General features: G+C 38.2%; 1 long non-coding RNA gene across 1 annotated transcript; it reads right to left on the bottom strand.

Moving 5' to 3' along the window:
• Positions 1–7,954: 7,954 nt before the first annotated feature.
• Positions 7,955–10,669, bottom strand: LOC129144988 (uncharacterized). Its single transcript, XR_008549930.1, has 3 exons — positions 10,502–10,669; positions 9,039–9,143; positions 7,955–8,111 (listed from the first exon to the last, which is right to left on the bottom strand). It is a non-coding gene; the product is annotated as an uncharacterized LOC129144988 (long non-coding RNA).
• Between the last annotated feature and the right edge of the window lie 711 nt (positions 10,670–11,380).

Raw genomic sequence — 11,380 nt, forward strand, 5'->3', positions numbered from 1 at the left:
GGTTATAGTTCTGAATAAGGCTTTCCCCTGATTTGGGCCTGCCAGGCCCTGTCTGATCTCTGTGTTCCATCTTTTAATCTAAATCTGCACTTTATTCACTCAAAATATTTTTGTGAGCCATGAAAATGTCAGCAAATGAGGATGGGCCCAAAACACCCATCAGGATGCCTCAGAGGTCAAGGGCAAATGTGCACAGCCTCTCTCTCCAGTGAAGGGCACTTAAACTATCCCTTTCCCCCTCACCCCCCTGCTGTTCTTGCTTACTCTGTCACTCCATAGACCCAAGACCCCACATATGTCCTCTCCCTACCTTAGACGACTTGCCTGAGTTGACATCTCAACTCCTCCAGTGTGTCCCTAGAAGGGGACTTCTGGATCCATTTTGATATAACTGGGGTCAGAAGGGAAGCAGTGACTGAGGATTTTTGTACTAAAGGTGAAAAACTGGGCATTCTCCTAGAGCTCAACAGAAGAATGAAAATGACACCTTAGAGTATCAAAGACAATAGTTAATTAAACATATAATGTGTTAGTATATAATCTTCTCAGTCATTCCAACAGTCTTTGAGACTTCAGAGTGAATATATCAAGTTCAAATAAGTTCAAAAGTGGGAAGTTTAAACATTATAAGTTTAGCAAGTTGATATCTGTCCGGTGAGTTGCATTTCTTTCTATTTTTCTCTATTTTGTGTTTTATCTCTTAGAATGAACATGACAAACCCAAACCCAAAAAACTCTTTGTTTACATTCTGTTTTTAAAATTTCAGATGGCAGTGAAATGACACACATTTTTAAGACTAATTTCTCTTTGTGCTTTGAATATGTAATTCATTAAAATTTACAGTTCTTATCACAACACTAGAGAATGAGATATTAATTTTCAAGAAGAAAATTGAATCTCATGAGAACCTCTTAAGTCTATTTTTGATTTTTCAGTGGAAAATGCAATCATGGATATAACATAATACAAACAATAAACAATAAATGATGAATGGCAAGGAAAATTACTAGTTTTAATAAATTATGACATTGATTTTCATTTCCTTAGATTGAAAAACCATGAACATTTATTAATACAATATATGAATTTATTTTGTAGGTATTTATTGCCTTGCTCCAGACAAGATTTTAATTTGTCAATGAAATGATTTCTTGTAACTTTAAGAAAGCTCATTGAACTTCCATTTTAAGGTAGTCACTGTATACTGATTTGTGAGGATTAAAGGAAATTCTTTCAACAAATATCTTTGAATGCTGACTATGACATGATTCTGGAAGCTAGGGATACAGCGATGAACAAAATAAACAAAGCTCCCTGCATTCATGGAGCTGATAGTCTAGAGGAAAGAAAAAAAAAAAAGCAGATAATAATAAGGACATTTTACAGTTCTTAAGAAGATAAATGCAATGGAGACAAATAAAGTAGTTGGGTCAAAGAGAAATAACTTTGGATGGGATGAATGGAGAAGGGCTCATTGACAAGGTAAGAATTTAGGGAGGTAAGACTGTGAGCCACAGCTTGATTTGGGCAAAAACATTCCAAGCAGAGACAGTAGAAGATGCAAAGGTTTTTAAGGCATCATTTGCTTGGTGAGATCAGGGAAGAGAGCGGTGGAAGTAAGTAAAGGAGATGATACAGAGGAAGAATCCTATCCCTTTTTAGATAATTTTAGTAACTCTGGTATTATAGTAAAAGTCTGAAAGCAGGATTCTACAATTGCTTTCCTGGTATAATAGCAAAAACAAAAACAAAAACAAACAACAACAAAAAAACCCCAAAAGGTATACACATATACTTTGGGCATAAATTGATTCATTTGTAACTTGCAAAAAATCTAGCATGTCAAGGAGAATGGGTATATATTGCCCATTTAGACAAGAGGGATGCTGAGCTTTAGAGAAGTTATGTAAATTGCCCAAGCAGGTCCACATCATATGCAAAATGGCTTCTGCCTTGCAATCTGATGCTCTTCCCTCTCAGTTCTGCTCACTCTCTAGTAATAAGTGTAGGATGATCATCACTCAGCTTTATGTGAGAAGGCAAAGATTACGTGCTCATGCTCCATCTCACACTTCTCCCCCTGTCTCTCTCCCTGCCTGACTTCTGCTATTCTGTAGTATACTCTTTCCTCTGTAAACTGAAGGAAGGAAGAGCAAGGTTCAAATTAAACCTTGGTTGCTTTTTCTTGCTGATTTTGGAGCATTTGGCATCATAGTTTGAGAGACCATTTGCTTATTTCATCATTTTACTATTATAGAGAGTGTTTTGGGGAAAAAATAGCTTTTGATAATATAGATGGAATCACTCACCAGTATTTGTGAAATTGAAATGACCCTCATTAAGGCTGTTGAAAATGAAGTGGAAATGACATTCTATCTGCTGCATTGATTTGACTTTGGCCGCCCAGCATGGCCAAGGAGAATTTCAGAGAACAATAGGAAAATTGCAATGAATAATGCAATACTGAGCCACAGGGGAGCAGACACCGTGAGTCTTGCAGCTGGGGTACACAAGTTGGCCCTGCCAGTGGCTCCTCTGGGCCTGCACTCTCCAATACAGTAGACACTAACCATGTGTACTATTTAAATTTAAATGAAAATGATATTAAAAATTCAATTCTTTAGTCACACTGGGCACATTTCAAATGCTTAATAGCACCCACATGGTTAGTGACTACCATATTGGGTAATGCAAATATAGACTATTTCTCTTGCTGCAGATATTTAATTGTATTGCATTGCTCCAGACAGAAACAAGGTCCCTCATAACACTTCAGTCATTTAAAGGGAAAAACAATGAACTATTTATAAGCACTATTTTCCTTCTTTTCCTCCCTCTCTCTTTCATTTTCCCTGTCTCACTTTCTCTTTTCATTCTTCTGCTCCTTGGCACTGTTCAAGTGTTGGGGCTACTATTGTAGTAAGAATGTATGTGGCTCCTGCCTTCAGACAAGTCATAATCCACCAAGGGTTTCACACAAGGGAAAACTGACAATGATGATGCAGTGGGATGGGTGGTATGTGAGATCTAACCAAGTTTTAGGGCTGTGGGCCTACATAGCTAAAGGGATGTCACAAAGCTTCAATCTATCAAGAGGACAAACAATAATACTTAATTGATAGAATGGTTGGAGAGATTAAATCAGATGCTAGAGAGAAATAACATAGCAGATAGTAGGTGCTTTATGTGTGACTTTCTTACTCTGTACTACAGTTGTGCTCTCTTCCCTAAACAGACAAACATGAATGCTGAGGGGATGTTTCATGGAACCCAAAGGGGAAAACTGAGCCTAGCCATGGGAGTATATCCCAGATTCTTCACTGATGTCACTCTAAGATCAATATAAAGATCCCAAGTACAAAAATCCTTGATGATGTTTACTTCCTATAAATACTGTTAACATTCTTCTATGGTTCAGTATAAAAAATATGGCCTGAATCTCCTGTTTAGTGAAATAATTAACATGGTCATCCCTTCAAGTGTTGCCATAGTAGTTACCATGGTAATGAAAATAAAAATGCAATTTGAGTAATTCATAATACATGTCTTCCCAGAAATACAAAAGGAGTACTTTTAGGTTAACTGAATCATTTTGGTGATGTCTCAGGGCAACCTGTTACTCACTTGAATGATTCAGACAAAAGGCTGTAATGAATAGAAGATTAGTCTGTTTGCATTTGAAACCAAATGTACCAAATACATTCTTAATGTGTTAATTAACATTTTCTCCAGAAACAAAAGAAAAACATTTCATCTGAGAAGACAGGTAAGAATCTGATTGTAAAGCAGGCTCACCTGGCATTCAAAAAAAATCTTTGGAAAGATAAGTAAAGCAACCACAACATTCAAAACAAAAATTCTAAACTGCTAAGTCATAGATAAAGTTATTTCTGGAAAAAAATGAATAGAGAATGATAATTTTATAGGTATTCTAATAGTTCATATGACTGTATTCAAGACTTGAAGAAATAAACAGCAAATATCACTGAAATGCTTTCAACGAAAACTGGGAAACAGTTTAAAAAGTTACTGCAAGAACATCTATATGATGATCTGCAAAGGAACAACCAAAATACTATCTCTTAGGAAATGATAAATACAAAAATATAATCCTAAAATTTCACACTACCCCTTCAGTTTCTGTATTTCCTAAGGTTTCAAAAATGGCCCATTGTTCTTACTAAATGCTAAACCTCTGGTCCCTCTCTCTCTCTTTATTTATTTATTTATACAAGCACTGGGTACAGTCAGAAGCACGGGAGGGTGAGAGAATTCACCAGAGCCAGAGCGGGGAGCAGAGCAGGCAGAAGGACCGAAGTACACTGCTGAGGGGAGCAGCGGGCGGCAGGAGAGGTCTGCGCGCCATGTGGGACCCTCCTCCAGTGGCTGGGGAGCAGCCGGGGATCAAACTGGTGCTGCAGAGGCTGCGGGCAGTTCGCAACCCAGCGCTCAACCGCTGTGCCACCAGGGAGGCCCTCAAGGATGTATTTGTATATTCATCTCTAGCAGCAGAAAAACAAAAAAGGTTATAAACAATTGGGACTACATCAAACTAAAAAGTTTCTGTACTGCAAATGAGATCATCTCTAAAGCAAAGAGACACTCTCTGAATGGGAGAGAATATTTATATACTATCCATCTGACAAAAGGCTTATATCAAAGATCTACAAAGAACTCATACAACTGAACAACAAGAAAACAAGCAAACCAATCAGAAAATACACATTTCTCCAAAGAAGACAAAGATTGCCACTGGCACATGAAAAGATGTTCATCATCACTTATTGTTAGGGAAATGCAAATCAAAGTCACATTGAAATGTCATCTCACATCTTTGAGAATGGCCCATATCAAAAAGACCAGAAACAATAAGTGTTGGCAAGGTTGTGAAGAAAAAGGAACGTTCTTACCCTGTTGATGGGAAAGTAGACAGATCCAGTCCCTATGGGAAATAGTACTGTTAGGGGGAAAAGGATGTCCTAAAGCTAATTTCATACAGGCTTTGTGGACTCCACCCCCACACCAGACCAAATCTATCAGGACAATGGGAAAGACAAATCCCATCACCAGCAAAGGGAAGGTTGCTGGAACCTGAGGGTGGGGTTAAGCAGCCAGGTTTGGTATAAAACCAGACACGTGGGCTTTGGGGGTGGGGGGGTTCCTTTTTTGGCTCTCCGCCAGCTCGCAGCACTCAGCCAGCTCTCAGAGTGCCATTGGGTTTCCAGGTCGGTGGATCGGGTAGGACGCATTAAAGATTTTATTTCCCTATTTTCTCCCTGAGTTGTACATTTCCTCATTTCCCTTTCTCTTGTGAATAAACCTTTTATTAACCTTTTGTGTGTGCCTGTAGTGGAGTATTAATAAATCCCTTTTAAGCGCGCGGGTGAGGACCCACAGCCAGGCAACCCATTTTATATTGGGGCTGCTCTTTAACAGTATGGAGGTTTCTTTAAAAGATTAAAAATGGATCTGCCATATGACCCAGCAATTGCACTCCTAGGTATCTAGCCAAGGAATACAAACATACTAACTGGATGGGAAATATGTACTCCCATGTTCAAGCAGCACGATTTACAATAGCAAAGCTATGGAAACAACCAAGTGCCCATTGACAGATGAGTGGATCAGGGAAATGTAGAATATATATACAGTTGCATACTACTCAGCTTCAAAAATGATAAACTTTTGCCATTTATGGCAGCATGGATGGAGCTGGAGGGAATTATGCTAAGTATAATTAGTCAGAAGGAAAAAGACAAATACCAGATGGTGTCACTTATGTGTGGGATACAGAGAGTCCAAATAAAGGCTCTGATAAAGCCAAACCAAGAACTAATCCTGGAAAGCTGATCACAGAACAGAGGCTAAGAGATGGGGAGAGACTCGGGGAGGGGCCAGAACAAAGAGGGAGGGAGCACAACGGACGACAGTGGTGGACTGTTGTTGTTTTGGTGTTGGGTGTGGTGTGGGAACAACACCTGAAGGGGCCTAAAACAAATGATGTAAACCAATGTTACTTCAATTAAAAAAAAGGGGCATCTTGAGGTATCTGTAGATTTCTGGTTCATCAACCATCATTTAGACCACATTTCTGCCCAATACTTGAAAATGTTTGAGGGACCTTTATTATACTACAAGTAGTGGCAGTAACAGAATATTGATTGGCCATGTAGTGCATGGGGGGAGGCAATCGAGGGCCCCTTTCAGCTCCTAAAAGATATACTGTAAACTCCTTGAGGGTAGATGCTGCTTGAGTTAATGCCCTTATCACCTGAAACATGTTGCCACTCAATAAATAACTGTTGAATCAATGAATGACTGGATGAATGCCAGATAGATCTTAGTTTTTATATTTTTAAACTAAAGATTGGTATTTGTATTTTATTCTAGATTCCCTAAGCTACCACAGTGGGCCTTGGTTTTTAAATGATCAGAATTTGAATCATCTGGGGCACAGATCAAAAATGCAGATTCGTGGGACTCACCCCAAACCATAACTAAATTAGACTAATTACCAGTGAAGCTCAGGAATCTGCATTACAAATAAGCACACCAAATTGTATCTCATGTCCACTAAATTTGAAAGCTAATGCTCTTTGTGGGGGTCATTACTAGGGACTAAAGTTTAAGGCTTCTAGTTAGCACAAATTAAGGGGAGTGTTGGGAATTTAACTTTATAAAGACTTACTTATAAATCATTGGTATTTATTTTAATGACCGATATATGACTCTTAGAAGATAAGTTTTTTTTACTGCATACCCAGTGTGATATAGGAAGAAAGCTTGTAAATGAGAAAGTAAAAGCTCAGACTTGTCTTTTTTAATTAGGATATTATTCTCATTTTTCTTGCTTCTCTGGGCTGTAATCTGAAGCAAAAGGACAGAAAAAGCAAGTCAAGAGATTAAAATAAAGCTACTTTGGCCACCTCTAAGCTAGTGACATAATAAGCTCGCCTCTGTTCACAGCAAAGAGAGAAAGAGTGGGTAGTCTAGTGAAAAAATTAGATACATTCTTTGGCAGGATCAAATCTACATGAATGGCACAGAACCTTCAAAAGCATGGACTGATGGAAAACATGCAAAAACAAAATTTTCTGTCACCTTCTGAGACTCTTCCACAAGGGTATTTCAAGTGTCTCTTGGTTACGCAAGAGAAAAACAAAGGGAAAAGGCTAAGTCTTGTATTTATTTTGTATTGCTTTCCCAGTGGCAGAACATTCTTGGAAACATTGACTCATTTCAGCCTCACATCTCTACCTGCTGAAAAGGGCACCCCCAGTTTACAGAGTTGGAAAATAAAGACAAAAATGATACCTTTTTTTCCTAATTCCCATAATTAAATGGGGCTGCAAAACACTGAAATAAAGCCAAGTTTGACACTATAGTTATAAATTTCTAATCTTAATATGTATAAATAGAAGACAGGTATCTCCACCAAACTAAGTTCTATAAATAACCAATTTGGTGAATTTAATATGCTTCTAGACATTTCTTTATGGTCACACAGACATATCTATCCACATGTGCAGGCACGCACACACACATACTTTCTCACACATATACATGCAAACACATAAACACATATATGCATCTTAAAAAAAAACACATGGAATTATGTTCTGTTGTTCTACGACTTCTTTTTATTCCAGTATGTTCTCACTGAGCTCTGAAACTCCTGTGAAAGAAGAAGTTTGTTGTCTTCACTTTTATTTTTTTAACTTAATTTTTAAAAATTGGAATAACATTGTGTTATAACATTATAGAATTTAACAGTGTGCATCACTGGTAATCAACATGGTAATCAACATCATGATCACCACTAAAAGTCCAGGTCTATCCATCACCATACATCACCCACCCTCTTCTCTCTTTGCTGTTGGTAACCACTAATTGATCTTATGGTCCATAATTTATTTTGCTTTATTTAGTTTATCATCTGTTTTCTCACTTGAACAGCAGTATATGACTTCCTGTCCCTTTTAGTTCCTCTGCTGTAGTCCACTTGGTCCTATCCTTGGTCAATCACTTTGAACATCACAGACTCTCTAAATGCAGCTGCTCCTCTGCTGCTCCTCAGATTTGCAACATTCTCACTGCCTCTGACAGATGCCTGTTTGCAGAAGGGGTGTGAAAGTCTATAAGTTGAATTGGCTGTGCCAGGCCATAGCCAGTGAGGGACCTGGCTGTCCCTCTTCTCAGTCCTTAGCCTTCTATGCTTTGCTCTGTTTCTTTCTAAGTTTAATCAATAGCTCCTAATGTGAAAGACTGAGCTTTTCTCTGTAATTTCATCAGCTAGTGCTCAAAAAGACTCAGCATGACACAGTCACCTGAAAGCAGAAACCTTTGGCTACAATTATATGTCCACATAGGATGTTGGCTAAAAAGACACTGAAATGCTGAAGATTTGGCTCCTGGTATGGGATGAATATATTTATGGAATCAGGAACACCTGTCCTTGCATTTAGAAGTAGGGTAAATATTTCAGGTACATTTCCAGAAAACAAAATAGCTTACAGCTTCCCAAATGTTTTTAATTTTTCTATCACCTAGAGACCATAAATAAGGCATTTAGAAATGTAGGGACCATGTATTTGAAGGTGATAAGCCTTTTTATCATGTGATTCCACAGTGGAAGTTTGCATGCTTTTTGAAATTAAGATAAGTGACACATTTGCTCATTCATAAAATCTTTTTTCCCCTAGTGTATTCTGGGTGAGATTTTTGGCACCAGAGATTAAAGTTTCTAAAATGGGTAAGGCAATTTGAGATTACCTCTCAGTTATGCCATATTGGGTTAAGTGTGGTAATTTTCTCTCTCTGAATTTGTTTTATTTTCCAAAAATTAAGCTGTTGAGATTTTCCCCAGAAAACCTATTAAATTCTAGTTCCTACAGCTTCTAATACACATGGTATTTCTATTTTCTGTCTAGAGATTACCCAAACTCTGAGTACTCTAAAAGGATGTGCATTGACTTAGGTGTGATTGGGGCCATTGTATCATCACTGATTTAGGGAGATAGAATTGACCTGTGCTCACCATTGCTCTCTGTGAATACAGTTGCGAATACACTGACTGGACAATGCTGTCATCTCTGTCATCTTCGAGAATAATCAGATACGAACAAATGATCCTTGAGAAAACCTTAGCACCAAAAGAATCAGAACCAACGCAGTGTCTCTTAGTCAATCCATCATGGCCAATTTTCCCTGCAGCAGTGGAACAGACTGAGTCCAGATGAAGTGGCCAAATTTTGTTCAAAGGCAATGTTTTATGGAAAATACCCATCCTTATGGGGAAATGATGGTTGGTAACTGGACATGTGGCGGTGGGCATGGCAAAACATATGTAGCTGCTAAGTTGAGAAAACATACTCTTGGAATCTATGAAATGCTGTAACTAATGTTACCTCAATTAAAAAAAAAAAAAGAAGGGGTCTCTTTGGTGGCACAAGGGGTTAAGCACAGCACTGTGAAGCTGTCCGCAGCTTCTGTAGTACAAGTTCGATCCCCAAGCAGCCAGGTAGCTACCCACATGGCGCAGCAGACCTCTCCTGTCTCGCCCACTGCTCCCTCAGCAGTGTATTTCAGTTGACCCAGCTGTTCTGTTCCCCACTCTGTCTCTGGTGAATTCTCTGAAACCCTGCACCTGCGGCCTGTACCCCAGTTCTTGTATGAATAAATAAATAAATCTTTAAAAAAAAGAAGAAAGGGGGAAAGAAAATACATATCCTTAACTATGAGAATCATATACACAGGGGCTATTTGGTCATAGATGCACATGGTAAGAAAGGCTCTAAGTAAACAGCCTCCAACACTGTCTGGTGTTTGCTATTATTGAAAGCAGCGGCAGACTCTATAGCCTGGAATAATTAAAAGCCTTTTTCCTCTTTTAGTTATTTTTAGACACATGCATATAGAGCAATTTATCTAAGAAACATGAGTTTATTTTGTGATTGTACTGGACTGTTAATACTGCCTTAGTTCAGACCTCATTCATCATCCTTGACTAATTCCTGCAACAACTGTCTAACCTCTACTCTTGATCATTCCCTTTCTCTTCTCTCTCCCCTAATCATCACTTTCCTATAAAAATAAGTATTTTTTTTCTGGAACAAAAATCTGTTTTGCATAACATTCTTGCAATGGCTCCCATGTCTACTGTAGTTTTCTCCAAAGTGTGTTCTCTCTATATATAGAGTAAAAATTAAGGAATATATTTCATAACTGATTAAGAATTTCATGGTGTTTTTTTTTTAAGACGAAGTTATAAAAGGATACATAGTCTATCTTTTCACAGAAAATTCAAAATCCATATTAACACATGAGAGACTATCAGGAGTGAAGTGTTTCCCATTTATTTGGCCATAGATATTAATTTTTTCTCCTAATTTATCTAATTAAATATATTGCATAGAAAAGTAAGATACAAGCACTAACAGATGAATATTTAAGTTCCTAAGTATGTTATCACAGGATTTACCACTAACTGCCTCATCTTACCTTCTCACTTCCCTGAGATTCAGGCAAGTTTCAGCCCTGACTAACTTGGGCATCAGGAGGCTGACTGTGCTTTGGATAATTTTCCTTGAAATTTTCTAAATTCCCTTCCTAGAAGTCCTGGGTGCAGTAGGAGTGGGATTGTCATCTGGATGAGTTTCTCCCACCCAGGTTGCGTCAGTCTCTTCTTTGCACTATGACATCACACTCAGCCTGCCTTTACTCTAGAACCAATTGCTCTGTGTTAATAACATTGTCTTTATGTCTACTTTCCCAGGGTGATTCACACCAAGGCAGGAACTATGTCTCCTTTATCCATTTATTCCTAACCTATCTGCTTTATGCCTAATATCACACATTATTATGAACAAGTAATTTAGAGAAACTAAAATGAATCCAACAGATGATCCCATGAAATCTTTATTGTTAGAAGGGATTTGGAACCTGAGAGGGAAGGCAGTTGTGTGATGTTGACATCTACAAATTCCCTTGTCCTGTTGTCAAGTCTGTGATACAAATATGCTTCATTTCTATTTCTATTTGTCCACCTCCACCAGTCCTTCAGGAGGGCTGGTTAGCGACATCTCCGGAGTTTTGCAGCTCCTTCTGGGAAATCTAATTCTATAGTGTCTCCCAAGGGCATGTAAAGTATAATTCCTCTAGCGATCCCTTATTCCATAGTTCACAGAGTCAGCTTATCTGATTGAAACTGGACAAATTCAGTCATTTTTGCCACATGCTATTCACCTTAGAAATTAATTTGCTATTCTATAGGTTTCAACTGCCACATGATACTGAAAAATGAAAGATGAGAAAAGAGTGAGAGAAGGCTGAGATTAGGAAAGAAAAATGAATGAAGAAAAAAAATGATGCTGAGAATGA

The sequence above is a fragment of the Talpa occidentalis genome, unplaced genomic scaffold, assembly GCF_014898055.3.
Source record: "Talpa occidentalis isolate TD23 unplaced genomic scaffold, MPIMG_talOcc4v2.1 talOcc4.8, whole genome shotgun sequence".
NCBI lineage: Eukaryota > Metazoa > Chordata > Mammalia > Eulipotyphla > Talpidae > Talpa > Talpa occidentalis.